The sequence below is a fragment of the Pseudophryne corroboree genome, chromosome 4, assembly GCF_028390025.1.
Source record: "Pseudophryne corroboree isolate aPseCor3 chromosome 4, aPseCor3.hap2, whole genome shotgun sequence".
In the NCBI taxonomy this organism is placed as follows: domain Eukaryota; kingdom Metazoa; phylum Chordata; class Amphibia; order Anura; family Myobatrachidae; genus Pseudophryne; species Pseudophryne corroboree.
Genome location: NC_086447.1, coordinates 438,691,380 through 438,714,914, shown reverse-complemented (window position 1 = coordinate 438,714,914; position 23,535 = coordinate 438,691,380). Strand labels below are relative to the sequence as shown.

Genomic DNA, 23,535 nt, shown 5'->3' with positions numbered 1-23,535 from the left:
ACACTTACATACGGAGGTTCAAATTCAAGATTGAGTCACTCAGAGCAGTGATTGCGAACCTGGAAGAAGGGGACTACATGATGTCTCGGGACATCAAGGATGCTTACCTTCATGTCCCAATTTGCCCTTCTCACTATCAGTTTCAGACGCTGCCGTATGGATGGTCCACGGCACCCCGGGTCTTTACCAAGGTAATGGCCGAAATGATGATACTCCTTCGAAGGAAGGGAATGTTAGTTATCCCTTACTTGGTCGATTCCCTGATAAGGGTAAGATCCAGGGAACAGTTGGAGGTCGGTGTAGCACTATCTCAGGTAGTGTTGCGGCAGCACGATTGGATTCTCAATATTCCAAAATCGCAGCTGATTCCGACGACTCGTCTTCTGTTCCTAGGGATGATCCTGGACACAGTCCAGAAAAAGGTGTTTCTCCCGGAGGAGAAAGTCAGGGAGTTATCCGAGCTAGTCGGGAACCTCCTATAACCGAGCCAAGTTCTCAGTACATCAATGAAAGGGTTCTGGGAAAAATGGTGGCTTCCTACGAAGCAATCCCATTCGGCAGATTCCACGCAAGAACTTTCCAGTGGGACCTGCTGGACAAATGGTCCGGGTCGCATCTTCAGATGCATCAGCGGATAACCCTGTCACCAAGCACAAGGGTGTCTCTCCTGTGGTGGCTGCAGAGTGCTCATCTTCTAGAGGGCCGCAGATTCGACATTCAGGACTGGGTCCTGGTGACCACGGATGCCAGCCTGCGAGGCTGGGGAGCAGTCACACAGGGAAGGAATTTCCAGAGCTTATGGTCAAGCCTGGAGACATCACTTCACATAAATATCCTGAAGCTAAGGGCCGTTTACAATGCTCTAAGCTCAGCAAGACCTCTGCTTCAAGGTCACCCGGAGTTGATCCATTCGGACAACATCACGGCAGTCACCCACGTAAACAGACAGGGTGACACAAGAAGCAGGAGGGCAATGGCAGAAGCTGCAAGGATTCTTCGCTGGGCGGAAAATCATGTGATAGCACTGTCAGCAGTATTCATTCCGGGAGTGGACAACTGGGAAGCAGACTTCCTCAGCAGACACGACCTCCACCCGGGAGAGTGGGGACTTCATCCAGAAGTCTTCCACATGTTTATAAAACTCGACAAGTATTGCGCCAGGTCAAGGGACCCTCAGGCAATAGCTGTAGACGCTCTGGTAACACAGTGGGGGTACCAGTCAGTGTATGTGTTCCCTCCTCTGCCTCTCATACCCAAGGTACTGAGATTTATAAGATGGAGAGGAGTAAGCACTATATTCGTGGCTCCGGATTGGCCAAGAAGGACTTGGTAACCGGAACTTCAAGAGATGCTCACAGAGGATCCGTGGCCTCTACCTCTAATAAGGGACCTGCTCCAGCAAGGACCCTGTCTGTTCCAAGACTTACCGCGGCTGCGTTTGACGGCATGGCGGTTGAACGCCGGATCCTGAAGGAGAAAGGCATTCCGGATGAAGTCATTCCTATCCTGATCAAAGCCAGGAAAGATATAACCGCAAAACATTATCACCGCATTTGGCGAAAATATGTTGCGTGGTGCGAGGCCAGTAAGGCCCCGACGGAGGAATTTTCAACTAGGTCGATTCCTACATTTCCTGCAAACAGGAGTGTCTATGGGCCTGAAATGGGGGTCCATTAAGGTTCAAATTTCGGCCCTGTCAATTTTCTTCCAAAAAGAACTAGCTTCAGTCCCTGAAGTTCAGACGTTTGTGAAAGGGGTACTGTATATACAGCCTCCTTTTGTGCCTCCAGTGGCACCTTGGGATCTAAATGTAGTTTTTGGGTTCCAAAAGTCACATTGGTTTGAACCACTTAAATATGTGGAGTTAAAATATCTCACATGGAAAGTGGTCATGCTGTTGGCCCTGGCCTGGGCCAGGTGCGTGTCAGAATTGGCGGCTTTATCCTGTAAAAGCCCTCATCTGATTTTCCATTCGGACAGGGCGGAATTGAGGACTTGTCCTCAGTTTCTCCCTAAGGTGGTTTTCAGCGTTTCACCTGAATCAACCTATTGTGGTGCCTGCGGCTACTAGGGACTTGGAGGACTCCAAGTTGCAAGACGTTGTCAGGGCCCTGGAAATATAGGTTTCCAGGACGGCTGGAGTCCGAAAATCTGACTCGTTGTTTATTCTGTATGCACCCAACAAGCTGGGTGCTCCTGCTTCTAAGCAGACTATTGCTCGTTGGATTTGTAGTACAATTCAGCTTGCACATTCTGTGGCAGGCCTGCCACAGCCAAAATCTGTAAAAGCCCATTCCACAAGGAAGGTGGGCTCATATTGGGCGGCTGCCCGAGGGGTCTCGGCTTTACAACTTTGCCGAGCAGCTACTTGGTCAGGAGCAAATACGTTTGTAAAATTCTACAAATTTGATACCCTGGCTGAGGAGGACCTGAAGTTCTCTCATTTGGTGCTGCAGAGTCATCCGCACTCTCCCGCCCGTTTGGGAGCTTTGGTATAATCCCCATGGTCCTTACGGAGTCCCCAGCATCCACTAGGACGTCAGAGAAAATAAGAATTTACTTACCGATAATTCTATTTCTCGTAGTCCGTAGTGGATGCTGGGCGCCCATCCCAAGTGCGGATTGTCTGCAATACTGGTACGTAGTTATTGTTACCAAAAAATCGTGTTATTGCTGTAGTGAGCCATCTTTTCTAGAGGCTCCTCTGTTATCATGCTGTTAACTGGGTTCAGAATAGAGATGAGCGCCTGAAATTTTTCGGGTTTTGTGTTTTGGTTTTGGGTTCGGTTCCGCGGCCGTGTTTTGGGTTCGACCGCGTTTTGGCAAAACCTCACCGAATTTTTTTTGTCGGATTCGGGTGTGTTTTGGATTCGGGTGTTTTTTTCAAAAAACCCTAAAAAACAGCTTAAATCATAGAATTTGGGGGTCATTTTGATCCCAAAGTATTATTAACCTCAAAAAACATAATTTCCACTCATTTTCAGTCTATTCTGAATACCTCACAATATTATTTTTAGTCCTAAAATTTGCACCGAGGTCGCTGTGTGAGTAAGATAAGCGACCCTAGTGGCCGACACAAACACCGGGCCCATCTAGGAGTGGCACTGCAGTGTCACGCAGGATGTCCCTTCCAAAAAACCCTCCCCAAACAGCACATGACGCAAAGAAAAAAAGAGGCGCAATGAGGTAGCTGTGTGAGTAAGATTAGCGACCCTAGTGGCCGACACAAACACAGGGCCCATCTAGGAGTGGCACTGCAGTGTCACGCAGGATGTCCCTTCCAAAAAACCCTCCCCAAACAGCACATGACGCAAAGAAAAAAAGAGGCGCAATGAGGTAGCTGACTGTGTGAGTAAGATAAGCGACCCTAGTGGCCGACACAAACACCGGGCCCATCTAGGAGTGGCACTGCAGTGTCACGTAGGATGGCCCTTCCAAAAAACCCTCCCCAAACAGCACATGACGCAAAGAAAAAGAAAAGAAAAAAGAGGTGCAAGATGGAATTGTCCTTGGGCCCTCCCACCCACCCTTATGTTGTATAAACAAAACAGGACATGCACACTTTAACCAACCCATCATTTCAGTGACAGGGTCTGCCACACGACTGTGACTGATATGACGGGTTGGTTTGGACCCCCCCCCCAAAAAAGAAGCAATTAATCTCTCCTTGCACAAACTGGCTCTACAGAGGCAAGATGTCCACCTCATCATCATCCTCCGATATATCACCGTGTACATCCCCCTCCTCACAGATTATCAATTCGTCCCCACTGGAATCCACCATCTCAGCTCCCTGTGTACTTTGTGGAGGCAATTGCTGCTGGTCAATGTCTCCGCGGAGGAATTGATTATAATTCATTTTAATGAACATCATCTTCTCCACATTTTCTGGATGTAACCTCGTACGCCGATTGCTGACAAGGTGAGCGGCGGCACTAAACACTCTTTCGGAGTACACACTTGTGGGAGGGCAACTTAGGTAGAATAAAGCCAGTTTGTGCAAGGGCCTCCAAATTGCCTCTTTTTCCTGCCAGTATAAGTATGGACTGTGTGACGTGCCTACTTGGATGCGGTCACTCATATAATCCTCCACCATTCTTTCAATGGTGAGAGAATCATATGCAGTGACAGTAGACGACATGTCCGTAATCGTTGTCAGGTCCTTCAGTCCGGACCAGATGTCAGCATCAGCAGTCGCTCCAGACTGCCCTGCATCACCGCCAGCGGGTGGGCTCGGAATTCTGAGCCTTTTCCTCGCACCCCCAGTTGCGGGAGAATGTGAAGGAGGAGATGTTGACAGGTCGCGTTCCGCTTGACTTGACAATTTTCTCACCAGCAGGTCTTTCAACCCCAGCAGACTTGTGTCTGCCGGAAAGAGAGATCCAAGGTAGGCTTTAAATCTAGGATCGAGCATGGTGGCCAAAATGTAGTGCTCTGATTTCAACAGATTGACCACCCGTGAATCCTTGTTAAGCGAATTAAGGGCTCCATCCACAAGTCCCACATGCCTAGCGGAATCGCTCCGTGTTAGCTCCTCCTTCAATGTCTCCAGCTTCTTCTGCAAAAGCCTGATGAGGGGAATGACCTGACTCAGGCTGGCAGTGTCTGAACTGACTTCACGTGTGGCAAGTTCAAAGGGCATCAGAACCTTGCACAACGTTGAAATCATTCTCCACTGCGCTTGAGACAGGTGCATTCCACCTCCTATATCGTGCTCAATTGTATAGGCTTGAATGGCCTTTTGCTGCTCCTCCAACCTCTGAAGCATATAGAGGGTTGAATTCCACCTCGTTACCACTTCTTGCTTCAGATGATGGCAGGGCAGGTTCAGTAGTTTTTGGTGGTGCTCCAGTCTTCTGTACGTGGTGCCTGTACGCCGAAAGTGTCCCGCAATTCTTCTGGCCACCGACAGCATCTCTTGCACGCCCCTGTCGTTTTTTAAATAATTCTGCACCACCAAATTCAAGGTATGTGCAAAACATGGGACGTGCTGGAATTTGCCCATATTTAATGCACACACAATATTGCTGGCGTTGTCCGATGCCACAAATCCACAGGAGAGTCCAATTGGGGTAAGCCATTCCGCGATGATCTTCCTCAGTTGCCGTAAGAGGTTTTCAGCTGTGTGCGTATTCTGGAAAGCGGTGATACAAAGCGTAGCCTGCCTAGGAAAGAGTTGGCGTTTGCGAGATGCTGCTACTGGTGCCGCCGCTGCTGTTCTTGCGGCGGGAGTCCATACATCTACCCAGTGGGCTGTCACAGTCATATAGTCCTGACCCTGCCCTGCTCCACTTGTCCACATGTCCGTGGTTAAGTGGACATTGGGTACAGCTGCATTTTTTAGGACACTGGTGACTCTTTTTCTGAGGTCTGTGTACATTTTCGGTATCGCCTGCCTAGAGAAATGGAACCTAGATGGTATTTGGTACCGGGGACACAGTACCTCCAACAAGTCTCTAGTTGGCTCTGCAGTAATGATGGATACCGGAACCACGTTTCTCACCACCCAGGATGCCAAGGCCTCAGTTATCCGCTTTGCAGTAGGATGACTGCTGTGATATTTCATCTTCCTCGCAAAGGACTGTTGGACAGTCAATTGCTTGGTGGAAGTAGTAAAAGTGGTCTTACGACTTCCCCTCTGGGATGACCATCGACTCCCAGCAGCAACAACAGCAGCGCCAGCAGCAGTAGGCGTTACACGCAAGGATGCATCGGAGGAATCCCAGGCAGGAGAGGAATCGTCAGAATTGCCAGTGACATGGCCTGCAGGACTATTGGCATTCCTGGGGAAGGAGGAAATTGACACTGAGGAAGTTGGTGGGGTGGTTTGCGTGAGCTTGGTTACAAGAGGAAGGGATTTACTGGTCAGTGGACTGCTTCCGCTGTCACCCAAAGTTTTTGAACTTGTCACTGACTTATTATGAATGCGCTGCAGGTGACGTATAAGGGAGGATGTTCCGAGGTGGTTAACGTCCTTACCCCTACTTATTACAGCTTGACAAAGGGAACACATGGCTTGACACCTGTTGTCCGCATTTCTGTTGAAATACCTCCACACCGAAGAGCTGATTTTTTTGGTATTTTCACCAGGCATGTCAACGGCCATATTCCTCCCATGGACAACAAGTGTCTCCCCGGGTGCCTGACTTAAACAAACCACCTCACCAACAGAATCCTCCTGGTCAATTTCCTCCCCAGCGCCAGCAACACCCATATCCTCCTCATCCTGGTGTACTTCAACACTGACATCTTCAATCTGACTATCAGGAACTGGACTGCGGGTGCTCCTTCCAGCACTTGCAGGGGGCGTGCAAATGGTGGAAGGCGCATGCTCTTCACGTCCAGTGTTGGGAAGGTCAGGCATCGCAACCGACACAATTGGACTCTCCTTGTGGATTTGGGATTTCGAAGAACGCACAGTTCTTTGCGGTGCTACTGCTTTTGCCAGCTTGAGTCTTTTCATTTTTCTAGCGAGAGGCTGAGTGCCTCCATCCTCATGTGAAGCTGAACCACTAGCCATGAACATAGGCCAGGGCCTCAGCCGTTCCTTGCCACTCCGTGTGGTAAATGGCATATTGGCAAGTTTACGCTTCTCCTCCGACAATTTTATTTTAGGTTTTGGAGTCCTTTTTTTACTGATATTTGGTGTTTTGGATTTGACATGCTCTGTACTATGACATTGGGCATCGGCCTTGGCAGACGACTTTGCTGGCATTTCATCGTCTCGGCCATGACTAGTGGCAGCAGCTTCAGCACGAGGTGGAAGTGGATCTTGATCTTTCCCTAATTTTGGAACCTCAACATTTTTGTTCTCCATATTTTAATAGGCACAACTAAAAGGCACCTCAGGTAAACAATGGAGATGGATGGATACTAGTATACAATTATGGACGGACTGCCGAGTGCCGACACAGAGGTAGCTACAGCCGTGGACTACCGTACTGTACTGTGTCTGCTGCTAATATAGACTGGTTGATAAAGAGATGTAGTAGTATGTATGTATAAAGAAGAAAGAAAAAAAAACCACGGGTAGGTGGTATACAATTATGGACGGACTGCCGAGTGCCGACACAGAGGTAGCTACAGCCGTGGACTACCGTACTGTACTGTGTCTGCTGCTAATATAGACTGGTTGATAAAGAGATGTAGTAGTATGTATGTATAAAGAAGAAAGAAAAAAAAACCACGGGTAGGTGGTATACAATTATGGACGGACTGCCGAGTGCCGACACAGAGGTAGCTACAGCCGTGGACTACCGTACTGTACTGTGTCTGCTGCTAATATAGACTGGTTGATAAAGAGATGTAGTAGTATGTATGTATAAAGAAGAAAGAAAAAAAACCTCGGGTAGGTGGTATACAATTATGGACGGACTGCCGAGTGCCGACACAGAGGTAGCTACAGCCGTGAACTACCGTACTGTACTGTGTCTGCTGCTAATATAGACTGGTTGATAAAGAGATGTAGTAGTATGTATGTATAAAGAAGAAAGAAAAAAAAACATCGGGTAGGTGGTATACAATTATGGACGGACTGCCGAGTGCCGACACAGAGGTAGCTACAGCCGTGGACTACCGTACTGTACTGTGTCTGCTGCTAATATAGACTGGTTGATAAAGAGATGTAGTAGTATGTATGTATAAAGAAGAAAGAAAAAAAAACCTCGGGTAGGTGGTATACAATTATGGACGGACTGCCGAGTGCCGACACAGAGGTAGCTACAGCCGTGAACTACCGTACTGTACTGTGTCTGCTGCTAATATAGACTGGTTGATAAAGAGATGTAGTAGTATGTATGTATAAAGAAGAAAGAAAAAAAAACCACGGGTAGGTGGTATACAATTATGGACGGACTGCCGAGTGCCGACACAGAGGTAGCTACAGCCGTGGACTACCGTACTGTACTGTGTCTGCTGCTAATATAGACTGGTTGATAAAGAGATGTAGTAGTATGTATGTATAAAGAAGAAAGAAAAAAAAACCACGAGTAGGTGGTATACAATTATGGATGGACTGCCGAGTGCCGACACAGAGGTAGCTACAGCCGTGAACTACCGTACTGTGTCTGCTGCGACTGGATGATAAATAATGATATAAAAAATATATATATATATCACTACTGCAGCCGGACAGGTATATATTATATAATGACGGACCTGCTGGACACTGTCTGTCAGCAGAATGAGTTTTTTATAGAATTTAAAAAAAAACACCACACAAGTGAAGTCACACGACGAGTGTTTAACTTTTTCAGGCAATCACAATATAGTATACTACTAACTATACTGGTGGTCAGTGTGGTCAGGTCACTGGTCAGTCACACTGGCAGTGGCACTCCTGCAGCAAAAGTGTGCACTGTTTAATTTTAATATAATATGTACTCCTGGCTCCTGCTATAACCTATAACTGGCACTGCAGTGCTCCCCAGTCTCCCCCACAATTATAAGCTGTGTGAGCTGAGCACAGTCAGATATATATACATAGATGATGCAGCACACTGGGCTGAGCAGTGCACACAGATATGGTATGTGACTGAGTCACTGTGTGTATCGTTTTTTTCAGGCAGAGAACGGATATATTAAATAAAACTGCACTGTCTGGTGGTCACTGTGGTCAGTCACTAGTAAACTCTGCACTCTCTACACTTCTACAGTACTCCTAAGCTCCAGTAAATCAGGTCAATCTCTCTCTCTCTCTCTTCTAATCTAAATGGAGAGGACGCCAGCCACGTCCTCTCCCTATCAATCTCAATGCACGTGTGAAAATGGCGGCGACGTGCGGCTCCTTATATAGAATCCGAGTCTCGCGAGAATCCGACAGCGTCATGATGACGTTCGGGCGCGCTCGGGTTAACCGAGCAAGGCGGGAGGATCCGAGTCTGCTCTGACCCGTGAAAAAAACCATGAAGTTCGGGCGGGTTCGGATTCAGAGAAACCGAACCCGCTCATCTCTAGTTCAGATCACAGGTTGTACGGTGTGATTGGTGTGGCTGGTATGAGTCTTACCCGGGATTCCAAATCCTTCCTTATTGTGTACGCTCGTCCGGGCACAGTATCCTAACTGAGGCTTGGAGGAGGGTCATAGGGGGAGGAGCCAGTGCACACCAGGTAGTTCTAAAGCTTTACTTTTGTGCCCAGTCTCCTGCGGAGCCGCTATTCCCCATGGTCCTTACGGAGTCCCCAGCATCCACTACGGACTACGAGAAATAGAATTATTGGTAAGTAAATTCTTATTTTTACATTTAATCCTGTGAATGGATGGGTAGGGGTCCCAGTGCATTGCTTTGCCCAGTGCCTACAAAGCTGTTAAGACGCCCCTGTGTGGCACGCAGGCCAGTCTAGTGTTCAGCACCTGGCCGCACAGAACCATCAGAGAGGAGGGGGCGGAGCAGGAGTCCAGCAGCATGAGCTGCGGAGGACCTCCTGACAGGGAGACAGCAGCTACCGTCTGGCCTGGAGGTGGTGGCCCCCCGCTGCTTAAGGTAGGGCTAGGTGTACATGGTGGCTCCATCTGTAATAATCTCTGTTAGCTATATGTATGGTTATTTATCTGGTCCATTTCTATCTTTTAACAGGAGATTTTCAAAAAGTTTGTAAATATGTGTGAACTTTCATTATAAATATATAATATCAAATGAATTGCCCTTGTGGTGACACATAAATAATAACATGCTGGCATATTTATAAGATTAGGTGGAGTATAAATAATTTGGTTGTGCTTTGAGTTCTGTGGCTCCTCTAGTGTTGATGTGAAATATATAAATGATATTAAAACTTAGATTTCATTCAGTGAAAGACTTCTATTATTCCCATTATGAATAAAGAAATAGCATATTTGGATAATCCCTATTTCTTTCGTCAATTCATATTAACTATATAGTAAACCATTTATAATTGGGATGGGACCTAAAATTGATTCCTTGTCTCAATTTGAGATATTGAGGTTCATATCGTAGTGTGCCCGTGAGGCCTTTTCTATGTGTGGATGATGTCTTCCACCTTTAAAGAGCGAATGGCGCTGCACCGTTCGGCAATCAAAGCCACATTGTAGGGCAAACCCATGGAACAGCCAGTGTCTGTACACTTCAAAAGACTGGGGCATCAATTCGATATAAAATCATTGAACATTTATCGTAACCGAGACGTGGGGGCGATAGAATGGCAGTGCTGTCCAGTTTGAAAAGCCTCGTGGATATGCAAATAAGATACAGTGGGGCGAGACTTCCGGTTCCGGCATGGGAGAGTGAGCATCTTCTCCCTGTAGCTCCTCTCCCCACGTTGCTTCACTCAGCTTTAACCCTGTCAGCCTCTGTGAGACACCGCTCCCGGTCCCCCTGCAGATCGGGTAAAGACATGGACAAGTTCCTGGGCCCCCCCGCCTCCCGTAAAACAGCCTCCGGCACCGCAGCAGCAACGCCAGGAGAAGCGAGCACAACATGGCGCCCGGCGCGGACGCTGGTCCGGGGACGCCAGCGGCAAAAAAACCTATCTCTGCTTCGGAGGGGATCACAGGTATTTCAGACGGTAAACAGACGGCTTCCCTTACGTATGAGAAACATACTAAGGCTATGCAAGCCACTATGGCGTCATTATTACAGAAAGCGGTCGCAGACATTACCACACAGATCTCTCGCCTATCTGACTGCATAACAGGGGCTGAAGCGCACATTAGCCAGAACATGGATGATATCCATACATTACAAAAGTCAGTTAAAGACTTAATATTAGACAACAAACGCGTGTCTGACAAGTTGGACAATATTGAAAATAGGACACTACGTAATAACCTATGCATCACCGGACTCCCTGAGTCCATTAATGGGACGCAGTTGGAATTTTTTGTCCGTCACACACTTCCTAAACTACTACATGTTGAATCAGAGTGCTCTGATATAGTGATTGAAAGGGTACACAGGATGGGAGAGATGAAACCTGCCTCAGCACACAAACCGAGGGTTGTTATCTTTAAAACTCTGAATTTCCTGCATAAGCAGGTGCTTTGGTCTGCCTCTAGAAAACACAATCCTCTCATCTGGGAATCCCACACCCTACGGCTGTTTCAGGACTTTTCTGTGGAACTTTCCAAAGCGCGGCGTTACTTTTCAACAGTGTGCACTAATCTGATACAAACAAACCGCAAGTTTCATATGCTGTTCCTGGCCAAACTCAGAATCTTTACAGCGTCTGGCTTTGCTGACTTTTCCAATGCAGCGGATGCTGCAGCTTATCTCAAGGAAGAGTCTGAGGAGATAGGGACAGGTCCTAGTGCAGAAGCTGATGATATGGCTATGTGAGACTCCTGCTGTCCTACTATGTGGAAATTGACTTTAAAATCTTTTCTCTATCGTCCTAGTGGATGCTGGGGTTCCTGAAAGGACCATGGGGAATAGCGGCTCCGCAGGAGACAGGGCACAAAAAGTAAAGCTTTAGGATCAGGTGGTGTGCACTGGCTCCTCCCCCTATGACCCTCCTCCAAGCCAGTTAGATTTTTGTGCCCGGCCGAGAAGGGTGCAATCTAGGTGGCTCTCCTAAAGAGCTGCTTAGAAAAGTTTAGCTTAGGTTTTTTATTTTACAGTGAGTCCTGCTGGCAACAGGATCACTGCAACGAGGGACTTAGGGGAGAAGAAGTGAACTCACCTGCGTGCAGGATGGATTGGCTTCTTGGCTACTGGACATCAGCTCCAGAGGGACGATCACAGGTACAGCCTGGATGGTCACCGGAGCCTTGCCGCCGGCCCCCTTGCAGATGCTGAAGTAAGAAGGTCCAGAATCGGCGGCAGAAGACTCCTCAGTCTTCTAAAGGTAGCGCACAGCACTGCAGCTGTGCGCCATTTTCCTCTCAGCACACTTCACACGGCAGTCACTGAGGGTGCAGGGCGCTGGGAGGGGGGCGCCCTGGGAGGCAAATGAAAACCTATTTTGGCTAAAAATACCTCACATATAGCCTCCGGAGGCTATATGGAGATATTTAACCCCTGCCAGAATCCGTTAAAAGCGGGAGACGAGGCCGCCGAAAAAGGGGCGGGGCCTATCTCCTCAGCACACAGCGCCATTTTCCCTCACAGAAAGGCTGGAGGGAAGGCTCCCAGGCTCTCCCCTGCACTGCACTACAGAAACAGGGTTAAAACAGAGAGGGGGGGGCACTAATTTGGCGTTAGAAATATATAAAACAGATGCTATAAGGGAAAACACTTATATAAGGTTGTCCCTATATAATTATAGCGTTTTTGGTGTGTGCTGGCAAACTCTCCCTCTGTCTCTCCAAAGGGCTAGTGGGTCCTGTCCTCTATCAGAGCATTCCCTGTGTGTGTGCTGTGTGTCGGTACGTGTGTGTCGACATGTATGAGGACGATGTTGGTGAGGAGGCGGAGCAATTGCCTGTAATGGTGATGTCACTCTCTAGGGAGTCGACACCGGAATGGATGGCTTATTTAGGGAATTACGTGATAATGTCAACACGCTGCAAGGTCGGTTGACGACATGAGACGGCCGACAAACAATTAGTACCGGTCCAGACGTCTCAAAAACACCGTCAGGGGTTTTAAAACGCCCGTTTACTTTAGTCGGTCGACACAGACACAGACAGGGACACTGAATCCAGTGTCGACGGTGAATAAACAAACGTATTCCTTATTAGGGCCACACGTTAAAGGCAATGAAGGAGGTGTTACATATTTCTGATACTACAAGTACCACAAAAGAGGGTATTATGTGGGATGTGAAAAAACTACAGTAGTTTTTCCTGAATCAGATAAATTAAATAAAGTGTGTGATGATGCGTGGGTTCCCCCCGATAGAAAATTATGGGTGGTATACCCTTTCCCGCCAGAAGTTAGGGCGCGTTGGGAAACACCCCTTAGGGTGGATAAGGCGCTCACACGCTTATCAAAACAAGTGGCGGTACCGTCTATAGATAGGGCCGTCCTCAAGGACCAGCTGACAGGAGGCTGGAAAATATCATAAAAGTATATACACACATACTGGTGTTATACTGCGACCAGCGATCGCCTCAGCCTGGATGTGCAGAGCTGGGGTGGCTTGGTCGGATTCCCTGACTAAAAATATTGATACCCTTGACAGGGACAGTATTTTATTGACTATAGAGCATTTAAAGGATGCATTTCTATATATGCGAGATGCACAGAGGGATATTTGCACTCTGGCATCAAGAGTAAATGCGATGTCCATATCTGCCAGAAGATGTTATGGACACGACAATGGTCAGGTGATGCAGATTCCAAACGGCAAAAAGGTGTATTGCCGTATAAAGGAAGAGGAGTTTTTTGGGGTCGGTCCATCGGACCTGGTGGCCACGGCAACTGCTGGAAAATCCACCGTTTTTACCCTAAGTCACATCTCTGCAGAAAAAGACACCGTCTTTTCAACCTCAGTCTTTTCGTCCCTATAAGATCATATCTGCCCAGGGATAGAGGAAAGGGAAGAAGACTGCAGCAGGCAGCCTATTCCCAGGAACAGAAGCGCTCCACCGCTTCTGACAAGTTCTCAGCATGGCGCTGAGACCGTACAGGACCCCTGGATCCTACAAGTAGTATCCCAGGGGTACAGATTGGAATGTAGAGACGTTTCCTCTTCGCAGGCTCCTGAAGTCTGCTTTACCAAGGTCTCCCTCCGACAAGGAGGCAGTATGGGAAAAAATTCACAAGCTGTATTCCCAGCAGGTGATAATTAAATTACCCCTCCTACTACAAGGAAAAGGGGTATTATTCCACACTATATTGTGGTACTGAAGCCAGAAGGCTAGGTGAGACTTATTCTAAAAAATTTTTTGAACACTTACAAAGGTTCAAATCAAGATGGAGTCACTCAGAGCAGTGATAACGAACCAGGAAGAAGGGGACTATATAGTGTCCGGGGACATCAGGGATGCTTACCTCTATGTCCCAAATTTGCCCTTCTCACTAAGGGTACCTCAGGTTCGTGGTGCAGAACTGTCACTATCAGTTTTAGACGCTGCCGTTTGGATTGTCCACGGCACCCCGGGTCTTTACCAAGGTAATGGCCGAAATGATGATTCTTCTTCGAAGAAAAGGCGTCTTAATTATCCCTTACTTGGACGATCTCCTGATAAGGGCATAGTCCAGGGAACAGTTGGAGGTCGGAGTAGCACTATCTCGGATACTGCTACAACAGCACGGGTGGATTCTAAATATTCCAAAATCGCAGCTGATCCCGACGACACGTCTGCTGTGCCTAGGGATGATTCTGGACACAGTCCAGAAAAAGGTGTTTCTCCCGGAAGAGAAAGCCAGGGAGTTATCCGAGCTACTCAGGAACCTCCTAAAAACAGTGCATCATTGCACAAGGGTCCTGGTAAAAATGGTGGCTTCCTACGAAGCAATTCCATTCGGCAGATTTCACGCAAGAACTTTTCAGTGGGATCTGCTGGAAAAATGGTCCGGATCGCATCTTCAGATGCATCAGCGGATAACCCTATATCCAAGGACAAGGGTGTCTCTCCTGTGGTGGTTATAGAGTGCCCATCTTCTAGAGGGCCGCAGATTTGGCATTCAGGATTGGATGCTGGTGACCACGGAGCCCAGCCCGAGAGGCTGGGGAGCAGTCACACAAGGAAAAAATTTCCAGGGAGTGTGATCAAGTCTGGAGACTTTTCTCCACATAAATATACTGGAGCTAAGGGTAAATTTATAATACTCTAAGCTTAGCAAGACCTCTGCTTCAAGGTCAGCCGGTATTGATCCAGTGGGAAAAACATCACGGCAGTCGCCCACGTAAACAGACAGGGCGACACAAGAAGCAGGAGGGCAATGGCAAAAACTGCAAAGACTTTTCGCTGGGCGGAAAATCATGTGATAGCACTGTCAGCAGTGTTTCATCCCGGGAATGGAAACTGGGAAGCAGACTTCCTCAGCAGGCACGACCTCCACCCGGGAGAGTGGAAACTTCATCGGGAAGTTTTTTCCACATGATTGTAAACCGTTGGGAAATACCAAAGGTGGACATGATGGCGTCCCGTCTGAACAAAAAACGGGACAGGTATTGCGCCAGGTCAAGAGACCCTCAGGCAATAGCTGTGGACGTTCTGGTAACACCGTGGGTGTACCAGTCGGTGTATGTGTTCCCTCCTCTGCTTCTCATACCTAAGGTGCTGAGAATTATAAGACGTAGAGGAGTAAGAACTATACTCATGGCTCCGGATTGGCCAAGAAGGACTTGGTACCCGGAACTTCAAGAGATGCTTACAGAGGTTTTATGGCCTCTGCCGCTAAGAAGGGACTTGCTTCAGCAAGTACCATGTCTGTTCCAAGACTTACCGCAGCTGCGTTTGTCGGCATGGCGGTGGAACGCCGGATCCTAAGGGAAAAAGGCATTCCAGAAGAGGTCATTCCTACCCTGGTCAAAGCCAGAAAGGAGGTGACCGCACAACATTATCACCACATATAGCGAAAATATGTTGCGTGGTGTGAGGCCAGGAAGGCCCCACAAAGAAATTTCAACTCGGTCGTTTCCTGCATTTCCTGAAAACAGGAGTGTCTATGGGCTTCAAATTGGGGTCCATTAAGGTTCAAATTTCGGCCCTGTCGATTTTCTTCCAGAAAGAATTGGCTTCAGTTCCTGAAGTCCAGAATTTTGTCAAGGGAGTATTGCATATACAACCCCCTTTTGTGCCTCCAGTGGCACTGTGGGATCTCAACGTAGTTCTGGGATTCCTCAAATCACATTGGTTTAAAACCAGTCAAATCTGTGGATTTGAAGCATCTCACATGAAAAGTGACCATGATCTTGGCCCTGGCCTGGACCAGGCGAGTGTCAAATTGGTGGTTTTTTCTCAAAAAAGCCCATATCTGTTTGTCCATTCGGACAGGGCAGAGCTGCGGACTCGTCCCCAGTTCTCTCCCTAAGGTGGTGTCAGTGTTTCACCTGAACCAGCTTATTGTGGTGCCTTGCACCTACTAGGGACTTGGAGGACTCCAAGTTGCTAGATGTTGTCAGGGCCCTGAAAATATGTTCCAGGACGGCTGGAGTCAGGAAAACTGACTTGCTGTTATCCTGTATGCACCCAACAAACTGGGTGCTTTTGCTTCTAAGCAGACTATTGCTAGTTGGATGTGTAATACAATTCAGCTTGCACATTCTGTGGCAGGCCTGCCACAGCCAAAATATGTAAATGCCCATTCCACAAGGAAGGTGGGCTCATCTTGGGCGGCTGCCCGAGGGGTCTCGGCTTTTACAACTTTGCCGAGCGGTTATTTAGTCAGGGGCAAACACGTTTGTAAAATCCTACAAATTTGATACCCTGGCTAAGGAGGACCTGGAGTTCTCTCATTCGGTGCTGCAGAGTCATCCGCACTCTCCCGCCCGTTTGGGAGCTTTGGTATTATCCCCATGGTCCTTTCAGGAACCCCAGCATCCACTAGGACGATAGAGAAAATAAGAATTTACTTACCGATAATTCTATTTCTCGGAGTCCGTAGTGGATGCTGGGCGCCCATCCCAAGTGCGGATTATCTGCAATACTTGTACATAGTTACAAAAATCGGGTTATTATTGTTGTGAGCCATCTTTTCAGAGGCTCCGCTGTTATCATACTGTTAACTGGGTTCAGATCACAGGTTGTACAGTGTGATTGGTGTGGCTGGTATGAGTCTTACCCGGGATTCAAAATCCTTCCTTATTATGTACGCTCGTCCGGGCACAGTATCTAACTGGCTTGGAGGAGGGTCATAGGGGGAGGAGCCAGTGCACACCACCTGATCCTAAAGCTTTACTTTTTGTGCCCTGTCTCCTGCGGAGCCGCTATTCCCCATGGTCCTTTCAGGAACCCCAGCATCCACTACGGACTCCGAGAAATAGAATTATCGGTAAGTAAATTCTTATTATTGGTAACCCTGCAGTGAGGCATATGCCGTGCGTTTAGTCTTACACCTGACAAATGTTTCACCCTGTCTGACACCGCACCTGAACTTCAGTTTCAGTTTGGGTTCAATGTCATGCAATTCTTTATACACTTATATCCTGCAATAATGTTATATTGGAATGCAGTCCATGTTGCATGGCTGTCTTTGTTTATGTTTCGATATTACATGTTTAAAGAAGTAACTGGGAGGGCGGAGCTCTGCCGTGCATAGTTTATTTTGAAGTTTTGTTATTAAGAGACACTCCCTGCTACCTGTAATCACAGCGATACAGGTATCAGGAATTTTTCTGGAGGTCCGTTATTTCACTTTTAGGGATGGTTTGGTTCCCCCTGTCCTTTGTCTCCCCTTACCCTCATGTTTTTCCCTTTTGTTTTCTTCACTTTTCTCCATCTGGCATTAGCTTACAGCTAACACTTGAAGTCCACTTTAATGTCTCTTAACATAGGCTCTCTTAATATTAGAGGTATTCATACACCGGCTAAGCGCCGCAAACTCTTTACCTATCTCAACAAACACAATGTTGACCTTATTTGTTTGCAGGAAACCCATTTGATGCCAGACGAAGTGAAAAAGCTTCAAATTATGAACTGCTCCCTGTTAGGTTCAGCTTCCTTCAACACTAAATCATTTGGTGTGGCAATACTAGCAAAAAAGGCCTTGAATATACAGGTGACCTCCGTCTTTGCTGACCCACTTGGTAGATACTTGACCTTGTCCTTTCCCTAGCTGACACCACCTTCACTATCTGTAATGTTTATGCCCCTACTCAATATAAAAAATCCTTTTTTGTTGAACTGCTCACACATTTACATGCCTGCGACTTGTCCTCCTTGATAGTCTGTGGAGACCTTAATTTAATATCTTCTCAGTATCTAGATAGATCCCCCACTCCCAAACAAAATATTCCTCTCCCTAGATTGGGAGTTTCTTATCTCAGCAAGGATCTTAATTTAGTAGATTCTTGGAGAGCTCTTAATCCTACGTAGAGAGATTTTACTTGCTTATCATTAACCCACAATACTTGGTCCAGGATAGACTATATACTACTTGCTGAACCCCTTTTTCCCTCCCCAACCTCAGTAGGGATCGAACCCCCCTTTTATCAGACCATGCGTTGATTATTGTGAAGTTAGCTCTTGGAAAATCTAAATCTACTTCTCTGATGTGGAGATTCCCTTCTCACATGTTTCAGTCCCAAGGTCTAAAGCAGAAACTTTTAACTGAATGGAACAAGTACGCAGAAACAAATGTGTCTCATTCCTCTTCTATGAAGAAAAACTGTGGCAGAGATCAGTTTACCTAGGTGCACTCCCCCCTTTATTTTTAAACAATTGTATTTTATGATATTCTTTTTTTATAATTGAATGACGTTGAATTTCATTTATGTTTATATTTCATTACAAACATGAAGTACCAATACCCACATGGAATGTCATCCTTTATTCATAATATCCCATATGGTATTATAATGGCCTAAACATTAGGCCACACAAAGCGAAATATTAAAATTTATGTAGAAATAGAAAAACGTGAAAAGAAGAATTGTTTATTAGACAGATTTCTGTCTTGTGAGAAAATGAAAATAAAATAAATTCTTTAAAACCAAATCGTGTGCCGCTTATTATATTTAATATCTTTAATATCACTCTTATGTCATTCCTCTTCTAACCCGCCTCTCTTTTGGCAAATGGCCAAATCGGTCCTTCGAGGTGAACTGATAGGCTTTGTTTCAAATACCAAACGACAGCATAAACAAGAATATTTACAGTTGCAAGAGAAACTCTCTACTGCCTTCCAAATGTTTAAGACACAGCCTTCACCTGCACACAAAACTGCTTACCTAGAAACTAAATTAATTTATAACGAGTTTCTCCAACATTCAGGAGATAAATACCTTTTTAATGTGCACTCCAAATTTTATAAGTTTGGGAATAAAGTTGGGAGGCTCCTAACGAATCTGCTACAAGGGTCTAGACCACGCACGGTTGTCCACCCCTTTGCTACGTCCTGATGGCTCCAAGACTGACTCTTATTCACAGATAGTCGAGACTATGAAATGTTTCTATAGAATTTGTCGGCAGATAAGAACCACTTGGCCCATCTAGTCTGCCCCTTATTTTTATTTTTTATTTTTTTATCACTAACCTTATTTGATCCTTATTTCTTTGTAAGGATATCCTTATGTCCATCCGATGCATGTTTAAATTGCTCTACTGTCTTAGCCTCTACCGCCTCTGATGGGAGGCTATTCCACTTGTCCACTACCCTTTCTGTGAAATAATTTTTCCGCAAATTTCCCCTGAACCTCCCCCCCTCCAGTCTCAGTGCATGTCCTGGTGTCCTATTGCTTCTCTTCATTTGGAGAATGTTTCCCTCCTGGACTTTGTTAAAACCCTTCATATATTTGAAAGTTTCTATCATGTCCCCCCTTTCCCTTCTCTGCTCCAAACTATACATATTGAGATTTCTTAGTCTTTCTGGGTATGTTTTGTGATGTCGGCCATACACCATTTTAGTTGCCCACCTTTGTACAGTTTCTAATGTATTAATATCCTTTTGAAGATATGGCCTCCAGAACTGAATACAGTATTCTAGATGAGACCGTACCAATACAGTGGCATTGTAACTTCTTTCTTTCTGCTGCTGATTCCTCTCCCAATGCAGCCAAGCATCTGACTAGCCTTCCTCATTGCCTTGTTACATTGCTTACCTGCTTTTAAGTCATCTGAAATAGTGACTCCTAGATCCCTTTCCTCCTCAGTAGTTTCCAGTATAGTGCCATTAATACTGTATTTAGCTTTAGGATTTTTGAGACCCAAGTGCATGATTTTGCATTTTTTGGCATTAAACTGTAATTGCCAGACTCTTGACCATTCCTCTAGTCTACCTAGATCCTCAATCATTTGTTTTACCCCACCTGGTGTGTCTACCCTGTTGCATACCTTTGTGTCATCTGCAAAAAGGCATACTTTCCCTTTAATGCCATTTGCAATGTCACCAATAAAGATATTAAAAAGCACTGGTCCAAGTACAGATCCCTGGGGTACTCCACTGGTAACATTTCCCTCCTGTGAATGCACTCCATTTACCACAACTCTCTGTTTTCTATCCTTCAACCAAGATCTTATCCATTCAATAATCCTAATATCCAATCCCAAACTTTCAAGTTTATTTAGCAGTCTGCGATGTGGAACTGTGTCAAAAGCCTTACTAAAGTCTAGATAAGCTATATCCATGGCTCCACCTTTATCCATCACTTTAGTCACACAATCAAAAAAGTCAATAAGATCTGTTTGACATGATCTCCCCCCAGTGAATCCATGCTGTTTGGGATCCAGTAAATTGCCGGATTTGAGATAAGCTACAACTCTTTCTTTTAAGAGTGTTTCCATCAATCTCTGTACCCCGGGATTGGTTCCAGAGGAGTCATTAGGGAACTCTACCTCCTTATCCCCCTCTCCTCCTTCTCCCTCTTCTTCACCCCCTACCTCTTCTCTTTCTTCTTCCTATTGGGATTCCCTGACCTTACCGCAAGTACCAGAAACGTTAATGGTAAACCTGTTAAACCCCATTACCTCTGAGGAGATCTCTTGGGCTATCGGAAAGTTGAAACTAGCCTCAGCGCCCGGCCCTGATGGATTCTCAAATTAATTTTATAAAATATTGTCTCCACAGATAGCACGGCCGCTGGCGGACACTTTCAACTTTATAATTGACCACCAATCTCTCCCACTGTACTTTTCTGACGCTATTATAAAAGTCATCCCCAAATCTGGGCGTGACCTCGGCCTCCCTGGTTCATATAGGCCAATCTCTCTGCTAAATGTTGATTACAAAATATTGACAAAGATATTGGCAGTGAGATTGAAGCCTATATTACCTCTATTGATCAAATCAGACCAGACAGGATTTATCACCGGCAGACATTCTGTAGTGAATGTGCAGAGAGTGTTAGCGGCCATTCAGCAAACTTCTTCGTTGTCTGGCACTTCCTCTCCTAACATGGTGATTACGTTAGACGCAGAAAAAGCTTTTGATTTAGTTTTATGGCCCCATCTTTTTCAAACTCTACACAATTTTGGTTTCGCCCCTCATTTTATACAGATAATTCGTACATTATATGCCTCCCCCAAATCGCTAGTATCATGCATCGGCCTTTTATCTTCCCCCTTTCTACTTCACAGAGGTACACGCCAAGGATGTCCTCTATCCCCTCTCCTCTTCGCTCTACCTGTTGAACCTCTTGCTGTTGCTATACGTAGCTCCCCTCTTATACATGGAATTCGCATACATTCACTCGAATTGAAGATAGCTCTATTTGCTGACGATACACTTATCTTCCTCTCCAAAACCTTGCACTCTCTACCGGCCCTGCTTCACCTTCTTGACTCCTTTGGAACGCTCTCGGGGTTCAAAGTCAACTTGACAAAATCTGAAATAATGTTGCTTGGGGGAGCCAGGCCAGACTCCATTGGAAACCATGATATCCCTTTTAAATTGGCTTCCTCCCATTTCCCCTATCTGGGTGTCCAAATTTCTTCGGACCTAACTAAACTATACGCCCTAAATTTTTCCCCCATTATATCCAAAATAGCAACTAAACTGGAATCATGGAAAGACTTGCCGGTCTCTTTGCTAGGCAGACTTCCCATAATCCAGTCGATCATCTTCCCGAAGCTTTACTACTGTATGCAGATAATTCCATTGGCATCACACAAGTCAGATATTGCTAGGGTAGAAAGTTTATTTTCAAAATTTATATGGCAAAGGAAAAGGCCCAGGATTGCTAAGATTAAACTCATCACTCCTCGGACGAATGGGGGAATGGGATACCCAGATTTACATAATTATTCTCTAGCTACCTTTTTTAGATTTATTAGTGACTGGATTCTGAACAACTCCACCTATACAGATTCTACCATGGACCAAGCTATTTTTTACCCATATTCCCCTGGAGCCCTGATTCAGACCAAATTGTCTAATATCCCTACCCACATAAAATCCCATATTTTATTTAGAGACACATACGCTGCCTGGGTCACCTTGAACAAAATTTGTCGTAGAAATCCCTACATTTCTAATTTCCACCCCTTATGGGGTAATCCTTCCTTTTCCCCGTCCTTGACTAACTCTCTATTCCACTACTGGAAATCTAGAGGGCTGGATATTTCCTACAAGGTTTTTGATCCCAGAGGATCTATTTTCCCATTCTTAGATCTTTCTGAACGCTTTGAACTGCCTTGCACTCACAGATTTATGTATTTTCAAGTCAGACACTATTTAAATAGTGTTATGATAGACTGGGCTACTAGGCATCCCATGCCAATTTTCCCCTCACAACTTATAAGCATTGATATTCTACTAGAATTTCTGCTAAATAAAACCTACAAGGTAAAATACATGTATACAATACTTTTGAAAGCCTGTTACAGCACTCACACTCAATGGCTGACTTTGGTACACAAATGGGCATCAGATATCCCATCTGTTACTCAGATTGGTGATGTTTTATCCCTGCATACTCTTTCACTAAAAATGTTACAGTCCAGTTATCTCCAAGAGGTGTATATCCAAACTCTTCATAGGGCTTATATTACACCAAGTCAAAGGCGCCACATGGTTATCGAGGAAAAAGGCTATTGTCTGAAATGCGGGACTATGATAGCAGATTATTCCCACTGCATGTGGAATTGTTATAAATTGAAACACTTTTGGTCCAAGTTAATTGTTTATGTCAACTCACTTTTTCACACCAAGTTAACTTTTGATCCGCTTGCATGCATGGGGCTCAACTTTTCTGTTTGGATGGCACAGAAATTGGAGAGATCTGCCTTTCCCCTACTTATTACGATTATAACAGTGGCCAGGAAATGTATTTTGGCCCACTGGACCAAAAAATCGGCTCCCCAATTGGGTGCAGTGAAACAGAAACTTCTCCAAATATTGCACTTTGAGCGTAAATATGCTAGATTGGAAGCACAATCCGGTGTTCATACATTTTATAAAAAATGGTTGCCTTTTATTACTACCCTAGACGTGCACATGAAAAACCATATTATGATGTGTTTTGAACATGCACACCGTACAATTACTGCTTAATGATGCCTTTTTGAACAATAGATTCAACGTCCTATTGTGGTCTTAATACTATTTGCTCTTTACTGAAATCCAGGTTTGCCAGATTACTTTCTCTCCTTTCTTCCTTCTCTCTTCTTTATATCCTTTCTACTCTTTCCCTACATTCCCTTATTGTCTGTCGTGTGTCTAGGTATAGTTCCTTTGTGTGTATTTTATTTTGTAGGTGGCTTTATTGATATGTGTATAACTATTGTACTCTCTAATCTTGATTCCGATACACTAAAATATTGCTGGGACATACTTAGTCAGACCTAGCTCATTTTCTCCTTTCGGATTATATTGAAAATATGAAGATTATTGTTTGACTAATATGTTTTCTATCCGATGATGCACACCGCACAGACTGATAAGTTTATGTCGCCTTTATATTGATTTTTGCTTTTTGTCTTTGTCATTATATTTCTTGAAAATCTTTAATAAAAATTATATTAAAAAAAAAAGATACAGTGGGGCAGATGTATCAACCTGGAGAAGGCATAAGGAAATGATAAACCAGTGA

At 45.5% G+C, this 23,535-nt stretch overlaps 1 long non-coding RNA gene across 1 annotated transcript in view; it reads left to right on the top strand.

Annotated features, from left to right (window-relative positions):
• LOC134911482 (uncharacterized) overlaps nucleotides 1-23,535 on the top strand; it is a 143,219-nt gene that overhangs the window by 5,498 nt on the left and 114,186 nt on the right. The gene's annotated exons all lie outside the window — the stretch shown is intronic.